This window comes from Eumetopias jubatus, unplaced genomic scaffold (genome assembly GCF_037043125.1).
Source record: "Eumetopias jubatus isolate StellerSeaLion01/CBP00866 unplaced genomic scaffold, mEumJub1_p1.0 scaffold_5, whole genome shotgun sequence".
Classification (NCBI taxonomy): domain Eukaryota; kingdom Metazoa; phylum Chordata; class Mammalia; order Carnivora; family Otariidae; genus Eumetopias; species Eumetopias jubatus.
In genome coordinates, this window is record NW_028274811.1 from 72,038,591 (window position 1) to 72,057,994 (window position 19,404).

The following is a 19,404-nucleotide window of genomic DNA, read 5'->3' on the forward strand; positions in this document are numbered from 1 at the left end:
TCTTAATGGAGGGAAGAGGTAAAAATTATAGAGGTTCAAAAGGGTACACAATATTCTGAGAACTTCAGGAAGCTTTTTGGAGAGTAGTAAATGAGAAGAGGAATGAGAAAGTTCACAAAGATGCCTATTATGCTAAAAAGCTGACCTCTGTCTGACTGAAGGAGATAAGCCAGGAGAGTGATGTAATCATTAAAAAGATCCTGGCAGTAGTGTGAAAGACGGGAGGAAGGACAAGACTGAGGCAAAGAACTAAATCACATGAGACAAAACTGTCTTGACCTAATGGTTTATGGAATTATGGTGACCCGATTCATCATCAATGATCATTGGGTCTTTTACCCCATGGGTCTCAAATTCAGATAGATATTTAGAGACTCCAGATGATTTATTTTAGAAAACTGTTTATGTGGTATAATCTCAATCAAAAATCATGGCAGGAATTTCAAAAGAATTATATCAAGATGTCAAAATATTAATAACAAGTAGCTCTGGGTAGTGGGGATATAGGTCATATTTTTCTTCTTGTTAATTATATATTTCAAATTTTCTACAGGGTAAAATTAAAAACAAATCCTACAGCAATTCTTTGAAACTTTAAAGTTAAAACTGGCATTAACCCTACAGGGCCAGAGATTCCTTCACAACATAACTGACCCAAAGCCTCCCTTCACCACCATGGCCCACTATACACAAAATACTCATTCCTACATCAGAGTAGGAACCTAAACCTAACCTATGTTTAGAACCTAAACCTATGTCCTCTGTTTCTGTAGCATCCTCTTGTTCTGAACATCTGTCTAAATCCCAACTTCATACCACAAGCTATACTGACTTTGTATATTATCAAAAGCTCATCATCTGCCCCATACATTGTGACACTCGATCATATCATTTATTGAAAGTCTTTCTAAATAGTTCTCCAGTCTGTTCTTCCAACAGTTTTTTTACAAGAATATTAGAGCAAAATCAGTCCTATTCCAAAACAAATATTCAGACATGACTTATTTATGGGTATCCGTGTAAGTAATTACACCAATGAATTGATCAACTGCAAATTTATGTATATAACCACTACCAGAGTTTTCAAGTCTATCATTTCAGAAAAAAACTGCCTACTGTTAATGAGTTGAATTGTGTCCCCCCAAAAATATACCAAAGTCCTAACTTTCAGTACCTGCAAATGTGACCTTACTTGGAAAGAGTGTCATTGCGGATGTTCAAGTTAAGATGAGGTCATTAGGGTAGGCTCTAATCCAACATGACTGGTGTGTTTATAAAGGAAAATTTGGACATAGGTCAGCACACACACAGGGAGGTCACCACATGAAGATGAAGGCAGGGATCAGAATGATGCATCTATAAGCCAAGGTACACCAAAGATTCCAATAAACCACCATAAGCTAAAAGAGAGGCATGTAATAGATTATATTCCTCACAGCCAGTGAAAGAACCAACCATGATGACACCTTGACCGTGGACTTCCAGCCTTATAACTAGGCAACAATAAATGTCTGTTGCTTAAGCTACCCCTTTTGTAGTACTTTGGTACAGCAGCCCTAGCAAAATAATATACCTACTAAGGGAAACCATGATATTTTCCCCCCCGCGGAAGTCACTAAAGACAAAAACATTCTGAAGGAAGACTGCAAATCAGAAATAATAAACTTTCTTGTATTCACTTTTCAATCTGCTAGCAAAGGTGGTATTTAATAGCTAAGCCAACCTAGTGCCAAAAAATTCTAAGGATAGAGTTTCAACTAGATAGTACCATTTACACATACAACAGCACATAATCAAACAGAGAGAATATTATCCTATAACTACTGGGACATGAAAATAACATGAAATTATATAGATTTCCTTTGTTTTGTATAAGAGTTGCTCTATGCTTTTTTACGTGCCTCTGAGAATACAATTTGACCCTATAATCAAAAAGTAATATAATCAGTTACTTGGTAAGAAGCAGTGAAATCAGCATAGACCAGGAGTGGGCTCTGGAGTGACACATACTTCATGTCAAATCCTTGCTGTGTTACTCACCTTCTATGTGACTTGACTGAGCAAGTTACTTAACCACATTTGAGCCTCAAATTCTTCACCAGTAAAATGAGAATTTTATATCCTATATAAACTGATTAAATAATATATAAAATATGCTTAGCATATAATAAGAAGGTTTTACTATTTACATAAAAAGTAAAATTCATAAATTAAGGATTTTTTACACTTCTCTTGGGTAGGATAACTATTAGGCAAGTTTATGTAAGAACAAAACTCTCCATCATACACACTATATATAAAAATACAGCCTTTGGCCAGTTCCTTACTATAAAATGCAGGACCTTTTGGAATTTTAAAACTATTTGTCAAAATTCAAAACACAGGGACGCATGGGTGGCTCAGTCGGTTAAGCATCTGACCAGCTCAGGTCATGATCCCAGGGTCTTGGGATTGAGTCCCGCATCAGGCTCCTTTTTTTTTTCTTTTAAGATTTTTATTTATTTATTTGTCAGAGAGAGAGAGAGAGAGAGAGAGAGAGCACAAGCAGGGGAAGCAGTAGAGGGAGAGGGAGAAGCAGGCTCCTCACTGAGCAAGGAGCCCGATGTGGGACTCGATCCCAGGACCCTGGGATCATGACCCGAGCCGAAGGCAGACTCCTAACGACTGAGCCACCCAGGCGTCCAGGCTCCTTGCTCAGCAGGGAGCCTGCTTCTCTCTCTCCCATTACCCCTGCTTGTGCTCTCTCTCTCTCTCTCTCTGACAAATAAATAAAATCTTTTAAAAAAATAAAAAATTCAAAACACATTTAAAAGTATTAATATTGGAACTAAAATAGAAATAGGATCTTGGTGACTTTTGGCTCTGTCACAGACATCGGTCAGTATGTTGCTTTCAAAGCTCTATAATACCACTCCCTTATTCTAGTTCTAGCCAGTCCAAAACAACTACCTTTACAACTTAGACTGACATGAGACTGAGTCTAAATGTATAGCATAATACAATGTAATCCTCTACCAGATATTACTGATATGTTTTTGTCTTTTTTTAAATATAAATCTTATAAAATACGCATCTCAAAAATGTAACTAAATAAAAAGGGACTTATTTTGGAATTTGTATATTTGTTTTGAGAAATGTATAAATAATGCAAAACCCAATCAATCCCCAAAGTTCAAAAGGATCTTATTATCTCATGAGAACACTCTACACAAAATACAAATTATACTTTGTTTATTGCAATACTTATAAATTGAAACTTATACCTATATAAAGAGATAGAAGAAACTACATAATTAAGTCCAAAAAGACTGTAACTATTATACGGAGAATAGAAGTATTTTTTAACCTTTTTATCAAAAACCGCTGTCTACATTGGTCAAATTTGTTAGCAAATATATCAACAACCCACCTTTCCTTGTGTGACAGGCAAATGGTAATTATTTTCAGCATCTTTTAATAAACTTTGGTGAGCTATAAAAACATGTTCATGTGTAATGCTATAAAAATTCCGAGATCACATCAGGAAATTATGTATCGGCTGTGTCAATAGAAAATACATAGCCAACGCTAGTTTTGAAATAATCTCAACGTGGTCTAAAGTGAAGTCATTAAGGACTGAGTAGAAACAGTGCAGATATTTAAGCACCTATAATCCTGGTAGTATATATGGCAAAAATACACTATATACATATACACATACACACACCTTTTTTTAACCATATTCAGATGTTTCTGTAAACAACACATCACCTTTCTTAAAAAAGCTATATAACTAAGAGAGTAAAATAATATATATGGGCTATAGATTGTTGTGTCTCACTGGGGTCTCTCTGGTTTTAGCATTGCTGGTCTGGTGGTTAAGATTCCTTATTCTCACCACTACTGTCCAGATTCATATTATGGCCAAGGAGAAAATAAGTTAGTCAGGGGCTAGTTTCCCCTACCCACACCTTTTCTGTTGAGTTTCACCTACCCGCTAGAAGCAACAAGGGGAAATTTAACCAGTATAGAATATTCCTTATATTACACATTACAGATGTTCACCAGAACTTTCAACTAGATAAGAAATGCCTTTGAAATATTTACAAAGGCAGGCAGGCAGACAGACACACAGACACATACACAGCTTTCTCTCCAGACAGAAATGCTACAGAAATGAAAGAAATCTTATTTAGTGAATGTGAGCAAATAAAGCAATGCTAAATAAAAGGTGTACTGAATGTTGATATCTGATCACACTGGGTCTCTCCTCCCCAAACTAATATGCTAGGGAAAAATTCCTACTAGAAGCTGCTGAATACATAGGATAATTGACCTAAAATAGAGAAAAATGTGTTACCTGGTTTGCTTGTTAAAACAAAACTACCTTGAGAATATTTATAGCATTGACAAAGCTACTATTAGTAGCTTCATCTTCCCTTAAAAAAATGATTACTACTATCACAAGTTTCTTAGTATGTATTTATAGAAGGAAGCAAATAATTTATTAAACAAAGGTTTTGGTCTTGAGGCAACACATTTTGGGAAAAGATAGTTTTACAATAGGATACATTAATTCCATCTCTAGTTATATTGATATTTTTTCATAGGAGAGGCATGGCACTGTGCGAATATTATGACTCAAGCTTACTCATCTCAACTAAGAATGAATTAAATTTGTTAGAGTAAAAACCTGAAAGAGAACGTACATGCATGTAATTCTAGGTTGCCATTTTTAGAATAGGGTTTTTCTCCAAAGAGATTTTAAAAACATGTTTCCACATTATTCTATTTGTGCTATTCTCACTTTAGTGCTCTGGTAAGTTGGTTGCTAAATAGAAACAAGAAACAAACTCATTTTCAAATACAAAGTCATTTGTGATTTGACCATAGTACAAGCTACAAAAAAAAAAAAAAGCAATTTGTCAAAATCTTGACTGCCAAAATATATTGAAAAATAGATACACGTACATGTAAAAAGACACTTAAATTTAAGCCCACCCTATTGTCCTGATCCAGTTATCAGGAGAGATCAGAAAACTGACTACATGGTAAGAAACCTATAGAAAGCTTCCTTGTACCCAAACTATCATTTTTTCCAGGGAAGTCCAGAAAATAAGGAAGAAAACTACGGCTCTGCAGGACACATAGTCTTCTCATTCCATAAGTAGCTTTCAGGCTGATAAGGCTTCAATGTTTTTCCCTACAGAAAAAAATTATATATATTCTAAAAGTCTCTCCTGCACACAACAATCACAAAGTTTAACAAGCCTGCAGATGGTCTTTAATCACAGACTACCAAAGTGGTCAGTCAGCCAGTGCCCAAAGATGACAATGTGGACTGAAGAAAAGAGTGATTTGAATTGAAGTCAGAACTGAGCTTTATTCCTGGCTCTGGATTTACTACATGGTCTTGGGTAAGTTACTTAAACTTCTCTGAGCCTTTGTCTTTTGTTATATTTTATCTCATATGGAAAATAAGAGGTAATCAAAAAACTTTAATTATGGCTAGACGGACATCAAAGAACATGTGGATCTATACACAACTTACAGATGAGGACAGTAAATCAGAGAAACATGACCATTCACAGGTGATTAGACTAAAAAGTTCCAACAGCCTTCATAGGTCCAACAGTTTAAATTTATTTAAAAGGACAAATCACTACATCAAGTTTTTTGACATGTTAAAGAAAATACATAAAAGAAAAATATACAAAAAAGATAATCATCAAATTTAGGATGCTGATCATCTCTTCAAGAAGCCTTAAGGGAGGGTGCCTGGGCAGCTCAATCGGTTAAGCGTCTGCCTTTGGCTCATGTCATGATCCCGGGGGCCTGGGATGGAGCCCCATGTCAAGCCCCACATTGGGCTCCCTGCTCAGCAGAGAGCCTGCTTCTCCCTCTCCCTCTGCCATGCCCCCCACCCCACTTGTGCTCTGTGGCTCTGTCTCTCTGTCAAAAAAATAAATAAAATCTTAAAAAAAAAAAAAAGAAGTCTTAAGGGAATACGACCAGGAAGAGGTTCAAGTGCACTGGTAACATTTTATTTCTCAAATTGAGTCTGGAGTACAGGGCTGTTTATTTTTCTTTATATACCACATTTTGTCTGAAATACTTTCTAATCATTTTTTTAAGTAACAACTAAAACATCTTTAACCAAAAGCTGAATGAAATAAATGAAAACATTTCTCTGGAATATTAAAGGTCAATGGAAATAGTGCATGGGTTTCAAACATTCTCCTGCTGAGCTTAAAAGGTAAATATGACAATGCTCCCCTAATATAACACACACAAAAAAAAGAGCACTGGGCTGTAAATATATTTATACGTGTGTGAGTATATATACACACACACATACATATAAAACTATTTCCAATTTCCAGCTTAGTAAAATATTAAAAGTACACAAACAGCACAAAACACAAAATGAACTCTATTATTAGTAGCATGATTAAGCCACTTAAGAACACTGAGGTACCTAATAATTTGTACTCTAAACATCTGCCTAAGAAAAATACTTTCAAGAGTCACATCTGATAGCGTAGAGTTTAATCTTCAGGGTTCTTTGTTTGTTTATACTGAGACTACAGTGATTTACCTAAAGTAACCAAAGCCCTTTCTAAACCTCTACATGGAACCTACCTGTAAAAACTAAGTGCCTCTGAAATCTCTGAAATTTTCCAACAAGAAAGTATAGGTCATTCAGCAAAATATATTTACTGTATACTACCATAAAAGCTATTTAATTGTTATCATTATGATGCAGATATATAATGGAAACAGATGTTCCTTTTTCCTTTCAGCAAAGCACAGGAAGAGCATAAACTTGCTGATATTGCATGGACTACTATCATAGCACAATAGAGGAAAAAAGACATTAGCACATGACAATATTAGTTTTTACTACACAACTAATTGCATAAAAAGTATAACTTAGATCATTAAATCAATATAATTTTCAGCACTACAGAAGGGAAACAAATAGACTTGTATAACCAGCCTATTTCACATCTGCAGTTGAGAAAATACTTCTGAGAGACTAAGTATATGCAAAATGCTGCCACTACTTTCAGAAGACAAGGAAAGAGTGTCATTCTGTTTTCTTTGCTTATGTAACATAAATGAGAATGCTGCTGCCTCTACAGAGACAGTTTTTAAACAGTACCAGTATAAACTGGAAAAACCTTTCTGGAAAACAATCTGGCAATCGATATCAAGAACCTTAAAAAAACAGTCTATACTCTCATCCAAGTAAATTCTTTTGTAATAATGTATTGTAAGGAAATAACCACAGGGATGAGTAAGATTTATTTAAAATGTCATTCATTATAACTTTATTTACAATAATGGAAAGTTAGAAATCTAACTCTCCAATAGAACAGTGATTAATTAAAATATACATGTTAAAACATTAAACAGTCAATATAAATGACTTTAATAATAATTTTAATTATACAGGAAATTTTTCACTGTGTAATACCAAGTGAAAAAGCAGGATATAAAGGGGTATCTATCTATATATGTATAAATAAAACATGTAAATGCTTGGAGGAAAAAGGCTTAGAGAAAATGTACAAAATGTCATTTTTAACTTTTGCAAAATTATTATGAGCAAATACCAGTCCTTTAGTCACAAAGTTATATTTTCTTCAAACAATTAAACAATTCTCTTTCTATCCTCTAATACTCTATGTCCTTGTCCAAAGTTTCTAAAAATTCTTTGCATCAAATAATACTATAAATATTTATAAGTAAATTGACTTAAAGTTATGTTGCCATATTATTTGATCCTAAAATCTGGCATATAAAGAAAAGTGTTTGTCAATCACATAAACAACACATCTTTTCCTGAGTTAAATAAGATACTACAAATTTGAGAAAATGTTTATGGTAAAAATATTATAAATGCTTACTTAGGAACTATTAATATGATGTGTTTTAAGTCACCAAGCCAAAGAAATTTTTCAATTCAAACTACTTCTAAACCAGATAAAGTAGCCTATTAATTGCTCTTCCCAATATGCCAATAAAAAGTTTGCCAAAGCTCTCTTATTAGGATTCCTGGTTTCATGATTCTATTTTTACAAAAAGGAGCTGATTTGTCTTAGGCTATTACTGTCTATTACTTCTAGAAGTCTTGAGGAAAGGTGGGAAGCAGCAAATTCTGGCAATCTGCCTAAAGAGAAATCAATGAAACAAATTAATCCTTCGCAGGCTGCAATGACACAGTAATCCATCATTCAGAGCTGCTTTTATATACCAAATCAGAGAGCAGAGGAAAGAGCCCTAGGGGACATCACAGACAACAACTTACACCAACACTGGGAAAATACTAAGGAATCAGTTTATTTAAAGAGGATAGATTTCAGTTGATTGCCTATTTCGTCAAATAAAGGTTTTTTCTTTCACAGTGTAGTGAACCCAAGGCCCAATGACTTTATCTTCAGAATTCAGTACCACAAATATGCTAGCTGACATCAAAAGGGCTGAATGTTTTTAAATAATTAGCATCATTAATCAGTATAAACAAATACCTGGCTAGAGTAATATTACTTTTTCCATTAAAATTCCAGGTCTTAAACACATTCCTTGTTTTCAGTAGGGACTAACTCTAAAATTCAGCCACTAATCTACAACTTAATTAACCAATTCCTGGTAAACTGCATATGAACTATTTTTTTCACACATAAAATGTAACCATTCACAATACACGTAACTTTCTAAGTAGTCTGTTAGTTTTAAAGACTTGAAAATTTTAATTTCATCTCTAGCCACATAAGTTTCAACAGCAAATCAGATTACAAATAACTTGTTTTGAAATAATAAACAGTTCTTTAGCTTTTAATTATCATTGACAATGCTGAAAGATAAAATCAAAAGTGGTGTCTTTTTAAAAAATAAATGTATATCAATGTACAGCAATACAGTCACACTGAGTATATTTATTTACATATACAAAAGAACATCTAAATTTATTTATGCCAAGTAGAAACTTCTGCACCTGAGTGTCTTACTAGAGTAATGTATTATGAGTGGAATTATACTTCCTAGATGAAAACTAAGGACAAGAAAAATAAAGCCACAGTATATTACTATTGTTAAACATGTATCATTTTTGTGGTTAAATGTGAGATGTGAAACTGATATGAGGAATTCTTAATCTCAGGAAACAAACTGAGGGTTGCCGGAGTGGTGGGGGGTGGGAGGGATTGGGTGGCTGGGTGACAGACATTGGGGAGGGTATCTGCTATGGTGAGCGCTGTGAATTGTGCAAGACTGTTGAATCACAGATCTGTACCCCTGAAACAAATAATGCAATATATGTTAAAAAAAAAAAAGGAAGAAGAAGAAGAAGAAGATAGCAGGAGGGGAAGAATGAAGGGGAGTAAATCAGAGGGGGAGATGAACCATGAGAGACGATGCACTCTGAAAAACAAACTGAGGGTTCTAGAGGGGAGGGGGTGGGGGGATGGGTTAGCCTGGTGATGGGTATTAAAGAGGGAACATTCTGCGTGGAGCACTGGGTGTTATGCACAAACAATGAATCATGGAACACTACATCAAAAACTAATGATGTAATGTATGGTGATTAACATAACATAATAAAAAAATGTGAGAGGTGAAAGAAAAGAATTTCCAAGAAATAAAACAAAACAAAAAACCTGTCAGAATGGTCCCTGAAATGTTAAAACCCAGAATATCTAATCACAGATGCAAAATAGAAAAAGGTTAAATAAATGCTACCTCGTCAATTTTTGAGTGGCATCTTTGATTCTGCAGTCCACAGCCATATGATTGCAATTCCTGGCCATGCTGATACATTTTTAATTCAATACATGGATCTAGTATTTATTGATTTAATAAGGTTAGGATATTACATTGTTGCTGCTACTGATGAACTGTCAGCAATTCAATCTAGTAAAATCTTACAGAGGAATATATATTTTAGGGGAGAGAGAGACAATGGCTATGTAAATGTAATCCCTTCACTACATATGATAGTGCAAAGAGCAAAGCTCCTTCTTTCCCAGACTGCTTTGAGCTCCAGACATTTGCTTTTACTAAAGATGCCGGCCACCAACTGATTGAGGTTACAGTGAAGAGACTGCAGCAAAGCCTTACAGGTACACCTTCAAAATTAGGGAAAGCAATGATTTATCTCCCAATTTCCACCCTCTGGCCTCTCTTCATAGGTTCTGAGGCATGTACCCATGCAAAAACATACACATGCACATACACACACACACACACCCAAAGACCTGAGCCCTTACCGTGTCACCTAACAGACTTTAAAGGAGCCTTCAGTGATTTCCCTCTCTGGACCCTAACACTGTCCACAGCTTCATTAGCATGCAGGTGTACATAAAAGAAGGGAGAGAACTCAAAAGCAACTCTGCCAAAATACAACCAAAGGAGACAGGCTTTAAAGGCTATGTGAAAGTAAGGAGGTATTATAGGATCCAGAATCAGAAAAGGGGAGAAAAATCCACCAAAGTTGCTGAAACACTTGGGGACTATTAGAAAGCTTTTTGCACAGCTGTGCTACCCTGCTTGTGGGCTTATTTTCCCCCCGTAGACACCTGGGAAGCATGTTGTCCTCCAGCTTTTCCCTGACTTTGAAGAAATGGATAATCTAAGGAGTGGTGCTGCTGCTGGGGTCAGTAAAAGTATGCTAATTGGTGAACCTAATTGCTTCAAGCAGTCCTGCCTCTAAACAGGGAGAGCAGAGTTGATGGAGTCAGTCTGTTCCTAATAAAATGAAGAAGCACTGAATTAAATTCCCAAGGAAGGCACTATAAAAGTTTCCACAGTGTAACCAAATGACTTCACCTATGCTATTACCCCTAAGATGACATCTTTGAAAGAAAGCAGAGCCCAGTCAGGCTCCATATTCATAAATTGGCTGAGCTTAGGCCAGTGAATCTGGATTGATTTAAAAAGGCTTTTTCATCCTTCCAATCAAATGAAGTCACTGTTAATTAGATACTTTCTGTTAACAATGTCACTCTTCTCCACATTACCTGCTCACACTTGCAGCGCCTCTAGTGCAACATCTGGAGCACCAGTTCCCCTGCAATCAGTCCTCACAAGTTTGGCTGGAGGGTGGTGGTATTTCCGTTTCTCAATCCCTGTCTGAAGGAACATACTATTCAGTGTACTGATGGCAAGATACATACCAACTCTCTAATTTGCGAGATTATAAAACAATCTCTGGGAAAGCTCTCCAGATACGGTCCCCCCCCAAAATTTTTTTAAGAACTACACAACGGTTTTTCTGTGTAGTTCCCGCCTTGTAGATAGATGTTTTCAAAAATGCCGAAGGCCACAAAGTTAACTCCCACTGACTTTTCAGCTTTTTAAGACCGAGCTCCTCCTTAAACTAGAAAACCGGGTTTGAGGTTTCCTAGCCACGCCCCAAGCCTTGCTCCTTACCCCCTCTCAGCCCAACACCTGAAGAGGACTAGGTGCCCAAGGCAGGGCCAACTGTCAGACAGCTCCGGAGCACGGGAACACCGCAAAGGCTCAGAGCGCTCTAGCCAGGGAAGGCAAAAAGCGTAATGGGGACGACTGCCAAGGCGGTCTCTTTCGACCGTGAGTCTCTGAACTTTACAAAGTTGAGCCAAAAGCCGGCTCACACTCCCTCTGGCCCATACCAAGGAAGTTTGCTGCACCGACCCTGGGACGCAAACTGCCAGCGCCGACCGAGGGCGTGGGCCTAGGGTTCCGCAGCGTGCGCCATTTCGCGGGTTGAGCCTGGTTTCCTTCTTAAATCTTACCCCGCACCGGCCCAAGACTTTGTCACTCCGGCCAGCTCTCGGGGTAGGGACCTTCAGCACCGGCGAGAGCGCGACCCTTGCCCTCTGGCGAGGTCCCGGCAAGCGGATCCCCCGGCCCGGGACCCTCGCCGCGCGAAGAGACTCACTTGCGTCGAGCGCCCGGAAGCCAACCCTGCGAGCGAGGCTTCGTGCCCGGATGTGGGCCTCGCTTCCGGGAACTGCTCCCGCCGGGGCCGTTGTCAGGGCTAAGGATCCCGGGCACCGAGGGAAGCAGTGGGAGGGGCCCCGGGGCCCTCCAAGGGAGCCTGGTTCGCAGAGTGCAGGATTCGTTCGCAAGGGAGCGCCCTTGTGGGGTGAGAAATGTGAGGAGACACAAGGGTGTAAGGGCCCTTGACTGGGACGCGGATGGCGCGGACTTGGGCCAAATGCCTCCTGGCCGCCCTCAGGGCCCACACCGCTCAGGTGTGATCCGACGGCTTGGGAGGACAAGAGGCCGCCACAGGCAGTTCAAGACCCTGGCAGTCCTGGGGCAGCAGGCCTTCAGGAAAGCCTCAGGGACCTGCCGCCAGGTCACAGACTTCATCCTGGGCAGGGAGCTCCTGAGCGAGAGTCGCCGGCCAGGGCGTGAACCTGCACCTGGGACCCTGTCCCTGACTCCGAAACGCCCAAGGATCTTGGAGACCAGGGCCTTGGAGTACTTCCCTGCTAGGGAAGACGGAGGGGCAAGGGTGGGGGGTCGACAGCCAAGCGACAGTGAGCCTTGATTTCCTCGACATCGCAGAGGGCAGAACCACACTAGATGAGGTTAGACAGTCACGGTGGAAGGACAGAACCATACCGAGACAGGCACACTCTGGGAGTTGGGACTCTTAATTACACTTCTTCAAATCTTTGACCTAAAAGCTTCGCCCGCGACAACGTATGCCTTCTCCGCAAGAGGGTTTGGGGAAATTAACTTTCCTGGGACTCTTTCATCCCTGGTATGTGGGCTCAGGGAGGAAGGCAGACAATAGCAGCCGCCGAAACACCTGCGATCTCTCAATATAATAAAATCTGGACAAGGATTGGAGGAGTTGTTTCTCCTTCCGATTCCAGAGGGAGCTCAAACCTGAAGCATCAAGGTTATCCTCCAAAGAGTAAAACAGGATACTCGCAAAATCTGCTAGGAACACAACCGCCCGCACCTGAAGGGCGTTCCCCCTCACAAACGGAAAAGGCGATCTGGATTTTTTGTTTTTTCATTTTAGTGCCTGAGGGAACCTAAGTTGGGGGCTTGCTCAGTGTAATACAATCTTGACCCTCTGGAGACTAAACCAGAACTGAGCAAAGAGAAAACAGGCGAGAGAACGGCAAGGTGTTGGGGAGAAAGTGTGGGCAGAAGTCTGGGAAAGGTGGTGCGCAAGAGCTGCTCTGACCCGGCGGCGGGACCCAGGGCTGCTAAATCCCTGGGACGCCCGGCTCCAGGACTCTGGGCAAACCCGGCAAAAATATGGCCACGTGCTTTGACTCTGCGGTTTGGGGCAACACACACACACAGAGGCACTTGTCTTTCTCTCCTGGTCCTGGGGTCCCTCTGAGGTTCTTCAGACAGCTGAACCCCGGGAGTTCCCGCCGAGCTCGGCCACTTGACCACTTCGCTCATGCTGGACGAGGGGTGACTCTAAAGAGCGCAGAACAAACTGCTTGCCGTATGGGGACCCAGTTCCGCGCAGAGGAAGGACTGATAGAGTGACAGAGCCCAGGTAATAGCGGCCAAGGCTCCCCACCACCACCCCCACCACTCCCCTTCGATCCGGTCACTTGTCATCCCGAGCTCTCCCGGGTCCTTGTCACGCCCCGCTCTTCGGGGCCACACGACAACCCCTTGACAGCCCGAGCTGCGCGCCCTGGTGGCTCCCAGGTGCCCCAGCCCTGAGAGCCAGGGCTCAGCCCTTACTGAAGCCTCTAAATACAAACGACACAAGCGCCGCTTTTCCGGCATCCAGATCTGCGTCTTCTACTCCCACCTAGCAATGTCTCGCCGACGTTTGGGGTGGTGGTTGTTCTTTTTAAAGTATATTAAAGGATCATTGGCGTCTCCCCGTCAAGTCATTGCGCCTTTATCCCCATCAATTAACTACACCTCCGACGGCTGCTTTTAGGAACTAAATTGAGCTGCAAAAGTAGGTATACACTTTCAGGCAGATGTTGTCATCTCCCGCAGAGATAAACGGCCGGCGGGGCCAGCCCCGCAGCTTCAGCAGCTGCCCGAGCAGCGCTGGACGAGGCTAAGCACTTGCAGCTACGGGACTGGGGACTGGAAGGGAGGTCCCCAGCCTACGTTGCGCTAGTGCGCCTGGAGCCTGGAAGAACCGGGAGGGCCCTAGCTCTCGGACCTCAAGCGTTGTGCACGTCAGGGGGAAGTGTGTCCGGAGTTGTGCCAGGGAAAACGCCCAAAAACGAGCCATGCGTTTTCGCGCGGAGTAGAGTGGAGAATGTTCGCAAAGCCCGAGCTCCCCGCCAGAAGAGGGGCGTGGAAGACAAGAGGACAGAATAATGAGTTTGGCTGGCAGCCCTCCTCCGGCAAACCTCACCTCCTCTTCCCGCCACTGTAGCCTCCTTCCTCCTTGTGGTAGCAGACCCCCGGAATCCCAGACCCCCTTGTGGAGGAAAGCGCAGTGTTGTATAGGGATGCTGGATACGGAACTAGGGAATCCGGGACAGAAACGTCGCATTTAGGACAAAGGGGTTCACTAGGGACAGCCGAGGGCTTCCGCACAGACGCGTCTTTCCACTCTTTCTCACCCCCAATCACTCCCTAGGACTTGGGGCAAGGCTGTCGCACGCAGCTGGGAGGCCCCAAGGGCTAAAGTTAGGAGGGAATAGGGGACGTGGCCCTTACTGCAGTTACAGGGCTTTCCTCCCGACAGTGACCACAATAAATTTAGCCAAGGCTAAAGGAGATTAATTTCCCAGCATAATCCAATTAAAAGATTTCTAAAATAATCTTTTGCGAAAATGAAAAAAAGAAGTGTGCAGCGAAAGAGGGGACTGGTTTTGATGACAGTGATTTATAACCTCGGCACAGCTGCGCTGATCCCTCGCTCTCATGCACACGATTTGACCAGAGCATTCAGTCGGTGCTTCCATTCCAAAACCCTAGCCTTTCTGAAAGACAGCCATCCATCACCCCAACCTGGGCTAGGGTTGCTTACAAGCACCATAGACTTTTTTAAGTGCTATTAGATTTATGGTCTCTTTTTCTACGCCCAACCAGAGTAATTAGCACATATGTTCTAAATAGATGATAGTTTTGTGAGCAATAAAGCAATTACCCATCGTTGGAGCTGACAGTTCCTCCAACTAAACTCCAACCAGCAGCTAATTGGAAAAGTCATTTCAGCTCCATTGTCTGCAATTAGTCCTGCTAAACTACTACACCCCAACTAGCTAGTTTGAGGTTAATTTATTCAGTGTTGTATTTGCAGGAACGAGGCATTGGCACGAAGGGACTTGCCTTTTGCCCCTCCAGACTGCACCCTGGAACTAGAGAAGCAGGTGGGAGTGAGAGGCCAACATTTTGGAGCCGGAATGATTCCCAGGGGAGGGAGTGCCTAGCTGCCTCAGCTTCAAGGTCAGTGTCCACCTTGCTGAATGCGGTAGACAGAAAAAGCCACTGTTTCTCCTACTGGGCAGTAACTGAAAAAAATTGCTCAGTGCGTGCTACCAAAACCTTGGTTAAAAGTAAGCACAGAAGAGGTGACTAGGTCCTGAGCTCACCTTTCCTCCCGCATGCCCAGTCCTGACCCTGAGCCACCCAACTGTCCCTAACGGATAAATGTGGACTCAAACCCACCAAAACAACAAAATTCTGAGCCCTCACTGGGGAGAGGGAGCCTCCAATTCTTGGAGGAGTTCGGAGAAAGAAAAGACTAGAAAAGTCAGGAAGCCCTGCTCCTGCTTTCAGCCTCTCTGAACACAATCAATTCACCCTTGATACTGGGGTTTCTCCTTGACTTTTTCCTTTCTTTCTTTTTTCTTTTCTTTTCTTTCCTTCTTATTTTTTTTTCTTCTTTCCTTTCTAAAGTTAAGCCCAATGAATCCAATACTCGTGCACAGTGAGTGGAAAAAATGTGTTAAACGTCGGTTTGACGCCCCACCGGAGCTTCCAAATATCCAGCGGCTGGGATTCTTCTACTTAATTTAATCTTTATTAGACAGGGCGGCTCCTACCCTCCTATTCACTAGGAAACACCAGGAAACACCAGGAAACGGATCCGTTGGGGTTCAGAATTGAGGAGAGGAGTTAAAGAGGGATTAATCCTCTCCCTCCCAACCTCGAACTTTGGAACATCGATCTCCTGTAGGCTGGGGTAGAGAGGAGGGGTTCAAGGTCCTGGCCCTGACAGCCAAGGGTCTCTGCAGTCTGGAGCAGGGGGCAGGGAGGCTGGCAGGTTGAGATGGGAACTTGTAGCCCCGGTAACCGTGTATTCCGCTACAGGAATTTACAGCAAAGTGACCCAGGCTCTGGGAGAAATGCGAATCTTACTTAAAAGAACATGGTGGGGTGGGGGGGGGAGTGCGGAGAGCTTCTTAGCAGGTAAAGCCCAGTACTTTCAGTCCTGGAAATCAAATGTCCTTTTCTGGATAGCCATTTATACTTCAGCTGTGGACTGTTTCTACTTTTTAAAATAAATGTAATGCTTAAGGAAGACAACTTAAGTGGTATTTTAGTTAGCATATGAAACTTAACTAGAATAATTCTAATTTCAAAACAAATTGTAATCAGTTGCTCAGCTTCAAAGTTTTGGAGGTATGTATCTATAGCAAGAAAACCTTTTAAGTTGCCGAATGTCAGGCTCTTGTTTTCCACTTATTTATTGTATTTTAACCAATTTAATTCCAAGAAAGACCGAAAAGAAAAAATACTGGGGAGAAATTGAAAGTAATGATCTCGCTTTACCCCATCATCTCTCACCTGTCACACAATCTTTACCCTCTGAAAAGAAATCCTCCCGTTAGTGTGACTTCCAGTTGAAAACAGAAAGGAAATAAGATGTTTTCACTAAAAAGCTGTCCATCGTGCTCTCAATTATTTGCTTTCTTTGGGGGGACTTAAATATGACATCTCAGAGAGCAAGGGCAAGAAAAAGCTGAAGGAAGAGTCAGCTGAAAGTATCACCAGGACCTGGTGGGGAATCCTCATGTGGGTGTGTGTGTGTGAAAGCAAAATAACCCACCCAAACCCTGCCCCCAGAGTGTAGAAGAAACTTTTAGGTATATATCCATGCACTCTGAAAAATCTTTAAGCATACGAGTGCAGAAATGTAGTCCTACGCAAGCTCAGTTAGCTATCCACACACATGTATTCACTTCTGGAGTAAAGGCATTTCATTGCTCCCATAGTTTCTTTCCATTAAGAGCGATTAGATGATGTCTATTCAAAGTTGCTGATCCAGAGAGAAAATAAGAGCAGATAAAAGGAGATTTCAAGTGACCTCCTCGTCCCTTTCACACCAACCTGAGCCCTAGAATAGCCAAGGATCAACTAACACAAAAGCCCTTTCCTTTTTCTTTTCAGCTTCAGAAAATTTCCTGCAAAGGGTTAACAATAAAACAGAACTATCCTCAAGTTTTGTTAGATCATGCTTTTGGAATACTTTATTAACTCCTCCCATAGTTGAGCTAGGTTTATTATTCACCTCTGAAACAGGTAAATAAAATATACATAGCGTAACAGAGGGCATAATTATTTACTGCTCCATGTAGTTTGTATCAGTGGTGTGTACTATGCTCATACTTTTTCATTTAAACTTTACCTAACCGCCCCCCACACTGATGGAGGACACTGTAATAAACGTATCTTTCCACTGACAATTTAAAAGGAAATGTTAGCTTTATTATTTAGATCAACCTTCTGATAGGTAAATACTATTGTAATATGACCATAGTTACCAACAGATCTGCTGGCTTTGTGAGTCAATACTTTTTCACTAATTTATTTTATAGGCCGTTAAGAAAGTGACATTAAAGAATTAAACATATTTGAGCAGACTTTAATCAGTTAATGTCCAACTCAGATCTACTCTGATGGGCTAATCCTGCAGTAAAAGAAATTGGTGCCCTGACAGGTAACTATTACTAGAAATTATTATATGGTTTAGTAGATTGTATTGTCAGGGAACTTTAGCAAGCTTCAAAGTCATTTCAGAATTCCAACTTTTCATCCAAGCCCAACCCATTTTCCCCCAGGAAAAAGAACCACACAGTTATTCTTCACTCTAGTCCAGCATTTAAAATAAAAAAGTACTCTGCAGCATAAAAGTCTCCAGTTCTTTCCTTCTTTTGCATAAATGCATTTAGATAGCTAAGGTTTGATTTTTACAAAAAGTAAATATTTGGCCTTGGCTTCTCTAGTGTGCTAGGAATGATTGTCACTTTTCCTCCGATAAAAGGCTTGGATTTGCATCCAAAGGTCAGCCCTTGCTCTCCTGCCATCCTCCCGTGGCTACTCGGGGCCCTCTAACTAGAGGCCCAAGCAGAATGGGGAACTGCTGCCCTTATCTCTCGTTCCAAAACACATGCTTTGAATGGCTGGTTTGTGATAGAAAACTAAACCACTTTCTAAGGTAAAGCACTTATCTCTGGGCGTTTTGACCCAAAGGTGACAAAGAAAAAATGCCTACTAGAGTGATAGTGAATATGCAAGCCTACTGATCCGTGGTTTAACTCCATGGGCAGGCTAAAAGCAGGCAGTCCAGCAGAAGCCCAGCTCCCAATTTGGCCTTTCCATCCTTGTTTTCATTTTAACAAAGGCAGAACTTTTTACAACTGGGCAGCCACAATACAGACTGAGTTCAGTCTTGTGAGGAGGGATTTCTGACATAGGCAGAGTCTTTTGTTTGTTTGTCTGGGTTTTCATTTTGACTTCTTAATAATCATGAAACACTGGGCAGGCATTCCTGTGCCTCTCTCCACCCTCCTCTTCAAAGTATCATTCTAAAGACCATTTTAAACATATCTTCTTCAACTGTGTTCTTCCTGGCCTTAACCTCATGCCAAGGGAGACTAATTGATTTGGCACCTTTAAAACAAGCTCTTTGGGAAAGGTCTGCAGTAAGAGCAGAAGAACTGACCTTTCTCCCAATGGTTGCAGGCATGTTCATCTCTCCAGATGGGCGTGATAAAACAGGGTTATTTCTGTTCTCTGGTCTCTCTAAACAGAAAAATATCACCTTTAACAATTTAGGGGGTAGGGAAAAGGTATAGGAGATAACTTTCTACACATACCCTACACATGGTCATTTGTAGGGTCTCATCACCCTTGAACTAGATGTAGAAAATGTTTTCACAAGGTCACCTTTGTTTAGTGTGATTTACCAAAACGCCAAAATGAATGATCTGGTGAGTTTTGGAAGAGCAAAATACCAATATCGAAAAGGTAATAGGATGAATGAAGACTGATTGGGCCTTCCTGGAAGAAAGATTTGGGGTAGGAGGATGTTAATTAACTAGAAAGTCTGCTTAGATCTGGACTCTGGGGCCAGCAATGCGAGTCAATGCAGTATATGCAGCCACCAATCTCTGCTTCTCTCCTTTTCCCACCAGGTCATAACTGTTTACTGGCTCTCCAGTTAGGAGAGATCAAGCGTTGTGTGGAAGATCTTTC